The sequence below is a fragment of the Etheostoma cragini genome, chromosome 9 (assembly GCF_013103735.1).
Source record: "Etheostoma cragini isolate CJK2018 chromosome 9, CSU_Ecrag_1.0, whole genome shotgun sequence".
Lineage (NCBI taxonomy): Eukaryota > Metazoa > Chordata > Actinopteri > Perciformes > Percidae > Etheostoma > Etheostoma cragini.
Window position 1 is genome coordinate 10,854,097 of NC_048415.1, and position 14,492 is coordinate 10,868,588.

Sequence of the window (14,492 nt, forward strand, 5' to 3'; positions counted from 1 at the left end):
ATGAGTTTAGACGTGTTTGTCATACTTGCACGCACTGAACAGTGGCAATGAACAATTCTAGACATATTGTACTCTTAAAGCAAGCTGCCACATAATGTAGAGCTATTTAAACTCTCAACATGAAAATGACCCTGCACACAAAGCTCATAAGTCATCTACATATGAAAAATAAAGTTAACCTGCCAGTGATACTACCATTGTCTTTTTAAAACTATATAGTTTTGTTACCATTACAAAGGTTTAACACATCTAAAGTGAGGCAATCAATATTTTAAAAGTGAATAAGAATAATTGAATAAGTTAAATGTCAAGTAGATGGAAGATGCCGTACATAGTTTGCCGTACTTAGTTTGTCTTTTATATAATTTTAAATAATGTTTGGGATCTAGATTGTTGGAATAACTTCCTTTGTCAGACTGACACTTTTGGTTGATTTTCAGTGGAGAACATTAACATCAACAGGAAGGGCAAATATTGATTTTAAGAGACCAGGTTTCACGACAATAAATGTTCCCTGTGTAAAACTGAAATGTGGATTTAAATAATAGTGCCCATAGTCTTGTGTCTATGTCCCAGACTCCAGAAGACACATTTCTTCAGCCAAAGCACCTGCCTTCCAAAGGGGAAAATCTAATCAGACCTTTAAGTTTGATTAGTTGCATAAAAACATTAAAACCTACATGGAATTTTTATTTTTGTATTTAATTGGTGAGGCCTAATGATGTCACACTATCACATAGTAGCTACACAATGGCCTACATACTGTACATATGATAGGTTTAGTTTATGCTCCTTTTCACATAGGAAACTAAAGCTAAAGCTTCGCCACATAAAGGATACAGAAAATCACAGGGACATTCATTGATTAACCACACATTAGGAGCAATCAATAATGAGAAGTGCAAGGGTCAGAGTCACAACACCCAAATTAATATTCATGAATGGTATTGTAACAGGTGACACAGAGCTTTAACGAAGAAGACAACAGGAGAAAAAACTGAGGCAGAGGTGTGAGTCATGCAAGTTAAAAAGATGGATCAAAAGAACACTTCTTTCAAGATAATATTTCAGTTTACACTTTACACAATCAGTGCAGCTTAGTGTTAACAATGCCAGCTTACTGTTTTGAGATATTCTCTCCGACTACAATCAGAACAAAAACCAAAAAGCAATGAGTCTGAGTGAAGTTTTAAGTGGCTACTGACTGTTGCCCAGTGCGGTCTGCCGCATGTGTTTTAATACTGAGCTCTGAGGTCGAGAACAGCACACCTGGGACACAGCACACACACTGCTAGAGGAAGTGGTCCTTCGCCAAAGAAAGCAATAGAAATTTCCAGCTAATTCACCAGTCAACTGAGACCCCCCTCCAACCCCCACTTTAAACTCTCTGCTTCATACAGGATGAAAAGAATGTCCCTAATTGGAGGTTTTGATCATTTAAAACAACTTATACAGTAGATGCTTCTATCACAGTTACATGTTAATTATGTATTCAGATAGGCAGGTTCTTTTGTGTCTTCAAAAAATACATGCACAGGCAGGTTGTGTTTTAATAGTTTTACAAATATGGGACAGGTAAGGAACAGAGCTATTCAATTGCAGTTTGCAACTGATGTTAAAGCATGTCACCATTTAAATTTTTCCAGTCCGGTCTTTGCTTCCTTGCTCTTTTTGCATTCGTTCACTATTACTATTAAAGAAGTTAAAAGATTTTTCAATTGATAAAGTTCATTAAATAAGGTGAGTGATTTGGTACACGTACAGTAGGAGATTACAACTGTGCAATGTGATGTTTGAAGGCAAAAAAACTATACAGCATCTGCAACTTAGATCAAATAATGACCATTATGATGTGATATAAACCTCCATTTTATTGCTTTTCCAATATTTAGTGTCAAGCCACAAGTTGAATTGCCTCCAAGTAAATATTGGCTATTATGCTGCATTCATGTGGAGGAGAGGAAGAACATTTTGTCTCCTTGGCTTATCTCATGGAGTCAAAAATCACCACGGGCAGGTTAGTTAGAGCTGCACCCCTCCCTCTTACGCCATTAAAATATCTCATCTCCTCGACAGATTCTATCTTGAATAGTCAAGTTTGTTCCAATGCCTGCACCCATTTCCAATTGAAGCAACCGGATGCGTAATAGCATTCATCTATTACAAAACAAACCCACAGGTTGTATTCCAACTGAGAGTCCAATAATATTATTATTCAGATTGTTACAGACAATATCTGTGCAGGCCATTTGTTTAAATGACAAGTGCTTTGTTTTTATGGTTTGGTGTCATTTTGAAGCCTAGAGAACTTTTCTCATGTCGCGTCATACTGTTTCATGTTGCAGATGTGTACTTTTTTTCCCCCAAGGTTTAACCAATTTCACAGCAATAAGCTTAATTTCTCTGTACTAAATTCTGTAATGGAGAAAGTGTTAATAAGAATATTTTTCTTCTCAAATGGGGTTTGTGTAAACATGCAGACAAACCCAAAGATGAAACAATGTGCATACTGCACATGGTTGGCTTAGATTTGAGACAAATAAACCCTCATCTGAAATGGGAGCAGTCATACCTACAATGCTGCATATGCTGTAGAAGTCAGAGAACTCTCCAAAGTTTATTTTGATAGGACTAAATTGACTCTGAATGCAGACCCCAATCCGAAAAATGTGAACCAGAGGTTGTCACTGTTACAAATTCTTGTGGTTCATGTAACTAATTGCAAGCTGAACTTGTTTTCTTTCTGGTGTAGTATTATATGTTTTTTAATTTGACTGGATAGGTGTAGTACAGTTTTTGAAAATTGTGCATTTTATGATGTACCAGTGAGCCAAAGAATAAGTATGCCAGTACAAAATGTGTGTCACAACGCACAACACTGCTGTTCAAGAGAAGAGCATCTAAGGAGACAAAAAACAACAAAAATCCGGTATGACAGGATGAGGATAAGGGCCACTGTTGGGTGGGGGTTATGCAAGAGCCCCATGGTCCCCGACCTCCTAAACATTGTTGAAGTTCCTAATGTGTAAGGATTTGGTGGAGTTTTTTCTGCACTTTATCTTTTAAGGAACCCAAAGGACATGCTGTCACTTAGGCTTTGCTCAGCGGGCTCAAAGGCCTCAAAGTTTGAGCCCAGAATCGGTCTTAGTGATTGCAATGTCCAGAAATATCAGACGGCCTTGGTAAACCAACATTAATATTTCTTTCTGCTTCCAATACATTAGATAGGACGGGTATTCATTAAGTCTGTAGCTAAGTGGAAATCATATTTAACTTGAAATAAATGACCTTAAGAGATAAGAGTCAACAATTTGAAACACAGCTGTTTCCTCTGAAACAAAACAATAAAATCCTTGAACTTAAGTAGTGTGATAGAATATTTAGCAATAGGTTTTACTGTACAGGATGCTGCTCATGTGGACATTTCCCTCCTCTTTTATTTAAGATCTAACAGGAACACAGCTCATGTCCTTTGTTTGTCAAATCCTTGCCACTCCCAGTGAGAAAGCACCAAGTTATCTCTGAGTCATGTTTATCTTGTTTTTCCTAGAGACTAGGTCTATGTATTTTCCTCACAACCTGTCAAGATGTAATTGTAATTGTAATTGTAAGGAAAGTAGTAGACATCATCATTATCATGTCTGCATCAACATGTATCAGTTATTTTCTAAAACGGTTCAATACCAAGTACAGTTTTAATTAGAGTTGGATTATTTAATTTGCTGTTTTCCAAATGTAGGGACCAGAGTGACTTGCTGATGGCAACACAGCTTGGCTAGAGGTAGCAGTGTTCCTTCCCTTTGAAAAAGTTTAAGCAATTTTCTATGTATTTATGATGTTTAATTTTAATAATTTGTATATCTCACTGTTGCATTGGGTTGTTTTTCTGATTGTAGAATGGCCAGAGCCATGCAATAGAAAAAAAAGTATTTTTCTGCATAGAATCTGACACCAATCTGAGGGCTTTATTAATGTTTTCTTATTGTACCCTATTCTGTTTACTGATTGACAAAAGTTGCCATATCCCCTCAAATGTATGATTAATATTAAGGGGGGTAAATAAAATTCAATCAACGTTACATTTTCTTCTAATTTTGCTGTTCTTATTAACTGACGGATAAATAATCAAATTCAACAAAATGCCACTAGTGTCACTTCATGCACTAAGTTAACCAACTAAATGACCAATACATTTCCAAATTCAATCTTCTTGACGCCCACTATCGTTGCCACCACTGTATATATGTGTGTGTTTTGGTGTGTGTGCTTGTGTGGGGGTTAAACAGCATAATTGGAGTTGAGCATAGTTCTCTGAAGCACATTAGCACAGAGCCCACAGTGTACCAGGTTCCACAGGACACAGCTGCGCAACAACAGGAATATGGAAAACCAAGCTGATACAAAACAGAAACATCTGAACTGAACAACAAGGAGGGGTGATGGGGTGGGACGAGGGACTCCAACCATGATCGGGGACCACCTCAAATCCCCAAAAATCCAACGAAAATGAAAGTTGATCTACAGCCAGTATACGGAATTTCTTTTGCCCTCCACTAAGGGACTGTTACAGCATGCTAGAAGAACAACAAACGATCCATCTTGACTCAGTGGTTTTGATGAGACATGAGAAATGACGACAGACTGATCTTTTTGTGTTCTTTGCCTGAAGGGGTTGCAGTGTCGACATCTAAATAAGCTTGGATTGACTACCATTTGGTGTTACCTGTTAAACGGAAGATGGATATGCTTTGATAGTGATAATATTTTTCTGAAAGAAAACGTTGCACATTCATCATTTAGGCTTTATCTTTCAGACTTTTGGCATTTGTCAGCAATTAGTGCTGCCTGGTTACAGATCAGTATCAATGACTCTACCGAAGAACTCCAACCTTCATTTAATGCTTTCTCAGTTTTGGAGTCAGCTTTTGGTCTAGCCTGGTTCCAGACAATTGTATTTATACTTCTATTTACTATATAATATTCATCTAAATGGCTACATGACACCTGTATTGTCATCTGTCGATGTTTGTGAGTCTAAATAAAAATGACGTGGGTGGATACATTGCTAGTTACTGATGAGAGTGAAAAAACAACCTGGCTAATGGGCTTCCCATCACTCTGACATCTCTCCATTTTTGCATGTATAGTTCCAGGGCATGTTTTTGTATTTCAGGCCTGTGTGTAATGTGAGTAACAACTAACAACAGAGTGAAAAAATAAAATTTCCCCTTGTGGGATCAATGTAGTATGTCTTGATCTTAGAAAACGCAGAACGGGAACACAATTTTAGACTAAATAATGAAATCAAATTGTAAACCAGTCTTATTATTAGACTACCACATTACCGACCAAAATACCTTTGGAATAGGATGGTATGTTGTTATGTTGTGGTCTTACCTGTAATAGTGTCTTCCAAAACAATTCAAACAAATCATTTGGTTACTTTCTCACTCTCTCGCCAGTTAAAAGAGATGGAAAAGGCTTCTTCCCCACTGCTGTCAAACTATTGAACAATGAAACCCACAAAAACAAACCAATCAATCTGACTACTATTCATGAACATAATTTTCTGTTTGGATACACCTTAGTATCTGTTCTGACTGCACCTTATTCTCAACCACACTGTTTTGAATATGTGGATATTTATACTCCTCACTGTGTATAGCTAGATATTTATAATTTTACGTTTTTTTTTAGACTTGGTATATTTATATTTATCACTCTACATGCTCTGCACACCCATGTAAGCGGTTTTATATTTTATTTATATATTTCTGCAGTATAAATGTATAGTAAATTAAGTACAAGAGTACAAATAGCTGTGCAAATGACAAAGCTAACTGGACCAGACACATGTTACTAGAGAGCCCGCTGAGGAACTTCATTGGAGAAAATGCTCTTTATATGCCGTTGGCTACATTTAAATGGATGTCTGCCAACGTGCCTAAAACATCACATACAGTGGGGCTCGAGAATTTGGGCACCTCAGGTAAAAATGTTTATAAATGTGCATGAAGAAGCCAAGGAAAGATGGAAAAATCTCCAAACGACATCAAATGACAGATTAGACATTCGTTTAATATGTCACAAAGAGTTAGATTGTATTTCCATCATTTACACTTTCAAAATAACAGAAAACAAAAAGATGGCATCTGCAAAAGTATGAGCACCCAGCAGAGTTGATACCTTGTACTTCCCACTTTTATCACAGCTTGTAAACGCTTCTTGTAGCCAGCCAAGAGTCTTTCAATTCTTGTTTGAGGTATCTTTGCCCATTTTTCCTTTCAAAAGTCTTCCAGTTCTTTAAGATTTCTAGGCTGTCTATCACTTTTTTCCATCTTTTCTTGGCTTCATCATGCAAAGTAATACAAATAATTACCTGGGGTGCCCAAACTTTCCAGCCCCACTGTATATATTATTGAGACGGAGACTGGGACTCCAGGTTAATGAGATTCTGACTGAGCAGCAAGATATAAATTTAGTTTCTGTGAGAATTCAGTTTCTCTTTTTTAATCTTCCTCTTTACAATTAAAGGAATGTACATGTATGTGTGTGTGTGCTCAAATATGGCTTTTGGAAAGACAATAAAGAATAAAATATGAACTACTAAACAGAAATTAATTAAGAATTTCCCCATACTTTTAGAGTCTACACATTGGCCAGGAGTCACTGTTGATGCCTCCTGTCTCAAACATCTCTCTCAGATAAGGAGGAGGATCGGGCATGTCTTGCTACTTGTCTGCCGAATCTCTGGGATCTCCGTTTTCTTCATTTTTAGTCGTGTTGCCATCCATACTATGTGCTAACGTTAGCACCATCAACAACGTGCAACCTAGCTAACAGGGGAACACCACACACAACAGATTTACTAGCTAACTTACTTTAAATTTGCAAGCACTATAGCACGATACAACAACAGGTTTTAATGAACTGACAACATAAGTTGTACGACATGCAGTTCTCAAGGACTCACACACACAATCTCAACTGATTAGCCTCCAGACAGCTAGTCTCTTTTTTTTTCTCTCACTTTTTCTCCGTGTGGCATGCGCCCACTTGCAGTGTGAGACACGTGTCCGTGCCTATTCTCCGACATGACGACCTCTTGTAAAAAACTAAAATAACATGCCAATTTTGTAAATTGTAAGGAGTGAAAGTACCAAAAATTTGTGTTTAGATGTAAGGAGTAAAAGTAAAAAGCCCCCACAAAAAGAAATTGTAAAGTTAAGTTATCAGAAAATATAAAAAATGTATAAAATATATATCAGAAAGATCTACTTAAGTACAGTAATGAAGTACTTTGTTACTTCCCATCTCTGTCAGCTGATAAAGCAAAATAGCGATTGAGCCAAGGCTGTTAAATCATTTTGATTTGTTGTCCTTAAAAACCAGGTGTCTGGTAGACCTTTAGTGCAGAAAAAACTTGTGGCACCCAGGAAGTGATGCTGTTTGGGGCTTCAGCAGGAGTATTTTTTCGGTTTCAATAAACAGAAGAATACATCAAATAAAAGTCCTGCAGTCTACATAAATATAGCCACCTAAAAAAGATACATTGGCATAAACATAAAATCCAAGGAAAAAACATCACAGCACAAACGTGATTGACAAGTGAACTCTTGGAAGTGCATGGCAAGAACACCACGACCACAGCAATGAACGATTTACACCAAAGATGCTGCCAGAATGACAAAATAAGGATCTTGTGGATTACCACTTGAATTTTAAAACATATGAGCACAAACAGATACAAAAACCAAACGAAGTGCATTTCTTTTAGCATGTTACATCATCGTTGCTGCCATAACCATATGCTCATGAAACCAGAGTGCAGCTACACGTTTTGTGATTACACACACATGGTAGCGATTAGCCTCATGCCAGTCGGGCTAGCCTCTTGTGGCCAGACTTTGTGGTAGTCACACCAGTTTCACTGAAGTCATTGTGCCAAGTATGTTTAGTGTCACAGCAGATTATTTGAACCTGACGCAGCCATGTCTTCACAGATAGAGTGCTGAAGCTGTCTGGTAAACTGTATGGTTATTAGTCTAATATCATTGTCTGAGTAACAGTTTCCAAAGATGTTGAGAGCAATTTGATGAGTTTTTCCTGCTGTCCGTTTTCCTGCCTAAATGTTGTGGTTTACCAAGGAGGGCGGGACCAGAGAGTTCGATTTCTTAGTGACAGGCACTGAGTCAATTGAAGTGATGCCGACTGGCATATTCATCCAAGTGCGGTGGCAGAATACGTGCTGATTTGCAGAGGCACACTAACATTTCCTTTCCTACAATATCCCCTTTCTTGAATACGAAATGTATAGTCTTTTTTCTCAATCAGTTTTAAGGGCAATGGATGACCAGCAAAGATTTTGATATTGAATAACTCCCCCAATGTAGAAAATGTATGTGAATACCAAATCAAAAGGTAAATACATCTAAGATTGGTAAACATCTGTAGTTTGTCATAGCCGCTACCAACATCTTTTGTAAAGTAGAAGGAAAAGCTTAAATTAGACATTTTTAGAGAAAACAAGTTAACTAAGTGAAACAACTCTCACAGATGCATTGCAGCTGTCTCTCAAAACTACTGGATTTGTTGATAATGTGCATGCTTCAATAGTTTTCAACCTGGGGGTACAATGTTGATGCAGTGGGTGATAAAGTGTGGTGATATCTTACTGTGTATGTGACATCACATACAGGTAATGGATTTTTTGGATGACTGGAGTTGGGTTTATACTTTTCACCTTAAAGATCACCATGTTTTAGCCTTTGTAACAACAACCATCTATCAACCAACAATTCACTTTTATTGCTGTTGTTGTACATACCTACTAATGTGTCTATTTTTTATCCACTGAAAAAAAATATTTGTTGGGTCAGGGGTAGTATTTGTTGATTTGTTCATTAATTTGAATTCCACTTTTCACTGACTTAAATGCCATACAAACACTCTATGTTGTTTGGTATAATGTGACTAAAATCTTCGTGCATAATAAGGCATTTGACTAAAGCTCCTGGTTATGATGATTAACCCTTCATTCACATTGACTGCATCAGCCAGAAGTCAGTGCTTCAGCAAGACCAATTCAACTTTTGGACAAACGCAACCGGCATCACGCTGCTATAGCAAAAACCGAACTGTACACCGGACACATCACTGCCTCTCTTACTGCCACATGAGAGTTTTAATTAATTTGAGGGTAAAAACAATACAACACAACCACTGAACTGCCCATGATTTTGTGTATAGCACAGTCCCTCAGTCTCTATTCTTTTACTCTTTCTTCATAAATTGCCTTCAAGTGCGGTCGGAAATGTCAAGATCTAGAAACTAGAAAAGTCTACTTGTGCTACATTGGGCGGTTAAAGAACACAACAGGAGGTCACACAAGTGGGCCATTTCAGTGACACTCCAACCACTCCACAACCCTGCAGCAAATAGCCGGATCCCATATCATTGGTGTGAATGGGTCCTTGTACATTTTTCTTGCCTCCTTGCTGACATTTACGTTGCCTTTTTTCTTCACTCAAAGCAGTGTGGAAAATTACCAAATTACCAGAATCTGGAGACAGAAAAGTGTATCCTACAAACAGGAAAAGGTGTCACCCTCATTAAAGACAACTACATTTACAGGAACTCATTTTAAAACAACGGGAGCTTCCGAAATGCTCAACTAATGGCCACATCAACATTTTAGGTAGGCCGCATTACTTTGAAAGGGGGCTTGTTTCCTGTATCCAAACCTATCTTTCAGCTCCCTGCCACCAACCTTCAAACAGTGTCAGCTGATTTGATTTGATGCTCTGTAGTTTTAATTGTGCTTGTTGACTCATGCTCCGACTCCTCAGCTGCAAAAAATGCCACCATGCCCACAGACTCGCTCTCCATTACTTGTTTCTTTAATTTTGTTTTTGTGGAAAGTGACGGTGATCGGATTTCCACTTTTGCATTCAAAGAACAAATGAGAAAACGTCTTCCAAAATTAGATAAGCACCACATTAACTCTTTCATTGATTTCTTATTTTCTTTTTCACTTACTCTTGACTCAAAACAAAAAAGTCGCAGGATAGGCTTTCCAGGATACTTCTGTCTTTGCTTGACAATGTGATAATACATGAACTGACAGTACGCTACATTTTTTAGATGAACTTTAGAAACGGAATTTTTTCCTTGAAAGACCTTTAGATAACTTCCTTTTCTCCTATGTGACATTTGATACTTTTTTTCTCTCACTCATTTTGAAGTGACATGGCCTTTTATGCTTCCTTTGATTTCTTAGACTTTCTTTTTCCTATTTAGGGGTCCAAGCCCGAAAGGGGCTGGGAACCGCGTGTAGCAAAGCTACGTGGCTCACACAGCAGGGCTGTGGAACCCTATTGTTTTTCTTCTAAGGAATACTTTCCTCGTTCACTCTTCTTCTCTGCGTAAAACTCACGCTACAGCCTAAACCGTACATGGTGGGGGTGTGACATTTTCAGGACTGGTCCAAAACCCCACAAAGACCTAAGGCGCAACAACTGACCCGTTTCCACCACCATGTGGCGCTATAGCAAAAAAACGTGTGTGGTCTATAACTCCCAAACCGTACATCGGACATTTAAAAACCATATATCCATGTGTTCCCTGGATCCAACTGAAGTTCTGCCTAGACTTTTTTCGTAAAAAAATCCTGATTTATTGAAAACCAACTGCTTCAAAGTCCTCCTGGACAAGTGCGATTGATTGGCACGAAACTTGGCACATATCATCTCCAGACCAACCTGACTAAAAGTTGTTAAAAGAATATTTATAGAATAAAAATTGCGCATATTACGCACAAACTAATTTGTGTAGCTAACTATGAACCACCAACTTAAAGGCTGTCAGAGCCAAACTTCAAGATTATTCCTTGGTATGACCCTCTGAGCTCTTAAACTAATTTCACAAAAATTGGCCACTAGGGGGGCGCTATGAATACAAAAAGATTACATCTCATGAACGTCTCATCCCATTTTTACATCAAAATTGATCATCTAGGGCCACACCTGAGGCCCCCTTTATACAGTGGGGTAATGATTGGTTAAACTGGGCATGGCTTATGGGACCCCCGTTTGGATAAACCACTTACACTAAAGTGAAGTACTTGAAAAAAACCATGTAGATCTACAATGGGTAGTTGACCTGACTTACCAAATGTTACACATGTGGAATCAGCAAAAGACTTGAGAGTAGTGTTTCACTTCTCTCCAGGATGCTCTGTACCAAATTTGGCAAAGAGTGGCCATTTTGGGGTGCTGTAATCAACATTTATTTGTTTTGTCATAAAACTCAACGCATTTAAATGGGAAATTTGCTATCACAATATATCTGCCACAGTGAATGCTATCAACACCAAACCTGTAATGATTGTTTGGCATGCCGCTCGGAGGCTCTGTACCAAATTTGGTGAAGATAGGCACTATAATCAATGTGGAACATTTTGGGCCATTTTATCCCTTCTGAGGTCAAGTGCGTTGTATATGACACACTTCTGATTCTGAAATTTGTGACTTAATAATATACTAGTAGAAACCTACTTTCTTTTGGAACTAAAACCTAACATTTTTGCTGATGTCCTTGTCTTCCTATCCCTTTGCATCAAGCCTAGAAGCCCAGTTTTTTGGGGTTATTGTGCAATTAATCCACGCAGTTACATTCAAGATTGATACACTGTAACGTTAAATAATTTGTCCTTTACATGAGTTATAATGTTCATTGTGTATATTTTGCCCGGGATGACTCCATACTTAAAGAATTGTTTTAGAGAAAACAAATGCTTTTGTGTGAGATTCATGTTCTGTTTTATTTATTTATTTGTCTTTATGGTCCTAAAACCTTTTAACATTCAAGTTACCTCAGTCAGTACAAATATTCTAATAGCCCAGTTTTTCCTGAAAAGAAATTATTTTCTTAGAGTGACCATGGACAAGAGTGTATATGTTTTTTCTTTTATAGAAAATGAAATCAGACTGACCAGACGTGGACAATAATCCTTTAGGGCTCCGGGATATTTGCAACGGCATTGAACCGCCGACCTTGCGGCTCACGCTTCTCAGTATTTCCTGACGTTTGCCTCCCCACGTTACGCTTTGGGTTCCGTTTTCGCACGCTCCACCAGTTTGCCGGTGCCGACTTGCGTCGGGACAACCAGCGTGATGAGGCTTGGACCCCATCCTAACTGCTTGCAGTTCTAGTTCACTTTGTATTTGTATTAACCAACGAACTGATTGCACATTAGGAAATCCTTTTGGTTCTTAATGAACGGCGTGAAATTATGGTTGCTGATCTGCACATCTTTCAACATTGTAACAAGTGAAATTTCTGCGGCATGTTGATGGATCATACAATGCATCTATTCATCTGTCAAAAAAAAGACTAGCCATGCCGCAAACTTCTTCACCCACTATGTACTGACATCAATCTAAACTCTGGCAGTGATAATTTCCTCTTTAACAATGCTCTTCAGAATAATGTTTGTGCAGAGCAGTCCAGAAACACATGATCTAAACTAATAGTCTTGCTTTTAATGACGCCAAGCCTTTTATTCAGTGCCAAATTGCACTAGTCAGACGCCTTTGGGGTGTTTCTTCCTACTCAAGGCACCACTATTGGGTTTCCAACCCTTAATTTAGTTCAAATCAACATCCCCACCCAGAACAAATGGTCTACCTCAGATGACTTTCAAAACAGATCACACAGGATTAGCCCAGGTCTCCAACTGTGCTTCCTATAACCTTTGAAAGCCCTCCGAGGAGCCTCTCCTCGTCAAGTGTTTCAGCAGATCAAAGGCGGATCAAAACTTCTAATGCTTTTCTTTGCTGTTTCCTGTCCAGTTTGTTGATCAACTGACTTTGACTCAAAATGAGTGAAAATGGTGAATGAAATTCATGACTATAGTATTACTATAGTAGAAGACGATTATGGGAAGGTGATAAGTAAGAACACAGCCTTGACCCTTAAATTGTAAATTGTTGTTTGTTATCAATAGTGATATATTATAATAATTAATAATACTAGACAGAGTACTAGCTCTAACGTGTGTAATGGAACTTAACATAATTTGTTAAATCAAACTAAAATGTCCATTGAAGGGAACAATGAGAATGGATTTTAATTATACCAGTTCATCTGAAGAAAAACTGGAGCCTGAGACATTCTCACTTGTTGAGTTGAACCTGAAAACCACAGCAGGCAGAGACAAAGAATCAAAGTTGGTGTGAATTAAATACGTGAATGACAGTGACTTATTTTATCCTTGATCTTGAAATGTAGTAGTAGTTGTAGGCCAACTAGCTAACCAAGTATAGATTGTATTTGTTTAATGGTAACCTTAGGCTTCATGTTCACAACCTCTCATCCTGCATGCATTTCTTCCTGGACGCCAGTGTGACATTATCTAACCAGATAATTTTAGGTTCTTTGGCACATTGGCTGAGGTTTAACTCCGCCAATGAGATCACTTAAAAAACGTTTGTATGGTATAACTAAAACTTGTATCTGAAAAATGGTGATTGTGCAGAAATGTGCAGCCCAGCGGCGAGTCTGTCAGTCAGAAGTAGAGATAGAGAAGAGGAGGACTGGGGAGGAGAAGGAGAATCTTCCTCAGGGAGGCTAAAGCTGGGCATGAGATAACATGGCAAAGGCAGCAAGAACACTCGAAGAACATGGCCGACTGCCAAGAGTAGTTGAAGGCTTACAGGGCTTTACACTACAACAAGCTCCCTCTGCCTTCTGCATGTAAACAGTGCACACACATGAAGATTGGATGCAGTCAGACATGACAATACTCTTAGAAAACCAACATGTGCACGCTTGAGAGAGGTCTATATTAAGCTTGTAACACAGCATGCAAATACAAGGCATGCTGAAATATAAACAAAATCAATGCCAAAACAGAACATATTAGACAGACCACACAAAAACACACCCAAACTTGTGATCATTGTCGGGACTTTCATGTACTACATTCATTCCTCAAGCTCTAAACATTTCCCTCTCTGTAACATACCTAACCATGATCTGTACACTATCCCTAACACTAAAAAAAGTAGTTTCACACATATTACTAAAACTGTGCCTGCATAGAGTATTAGTATACCATGAACACACATTTACTAGTGTAGTAGTGATGTCACGCACATATTAGCAAAAAACACACTTGCAGTATTCAAGTGCCGCCTCATCAACCACCTCATCTGGCTGCTTTCACTAAAGAGCAGCGCTTTGACTGTGCTGCTAGTCGATTTGAAGTTGTAATGGTCCAAACGACCATACGATTTTGGGGAAACAAAGAATGCCAGCAACTGCTTGGTCATCAAGTCTTAATTATTCATGATTTAAATTCCAACTTCCAAGTCTGTAATTAGTGGATGAGCCACAGTGTGACGAATGGGTTTAGGGAGATCTGATCTGAGAGACTGCAATTAGGAACACCACTGATTTTGGATGCACTGTTGTGTTGTAAAAGTGACTTT

The 14,492-nt window shown here is 38.3% G+C and overlaps 2 long non-coding RNA genes across 2 annotated transcripts in view; both read right to left on the reverse strand.

The window, feature by feature from the left end:
• Nucleotides 1–14,492, reverse strand: part of LOC117950501 — a 786,205-nt gene that overhangs the window by 81,133 nt on the left and 690,580 nt on the right. The window lies entirely within an intron of this gene.
• Nucleotides 6,527–14,166, reverse strand: LOC117950504. The gene is made up of 3 exons (XR_004657924.1): nt 14,154–14,166; nt 12,423–12,428; nt 6,527–6,648 (listed from the first exon to the last, which is right to left on the reverse strand). It is a non-coding gene; the product is annotated as an uncharacterized LOC117950504 (long non-coding RNA).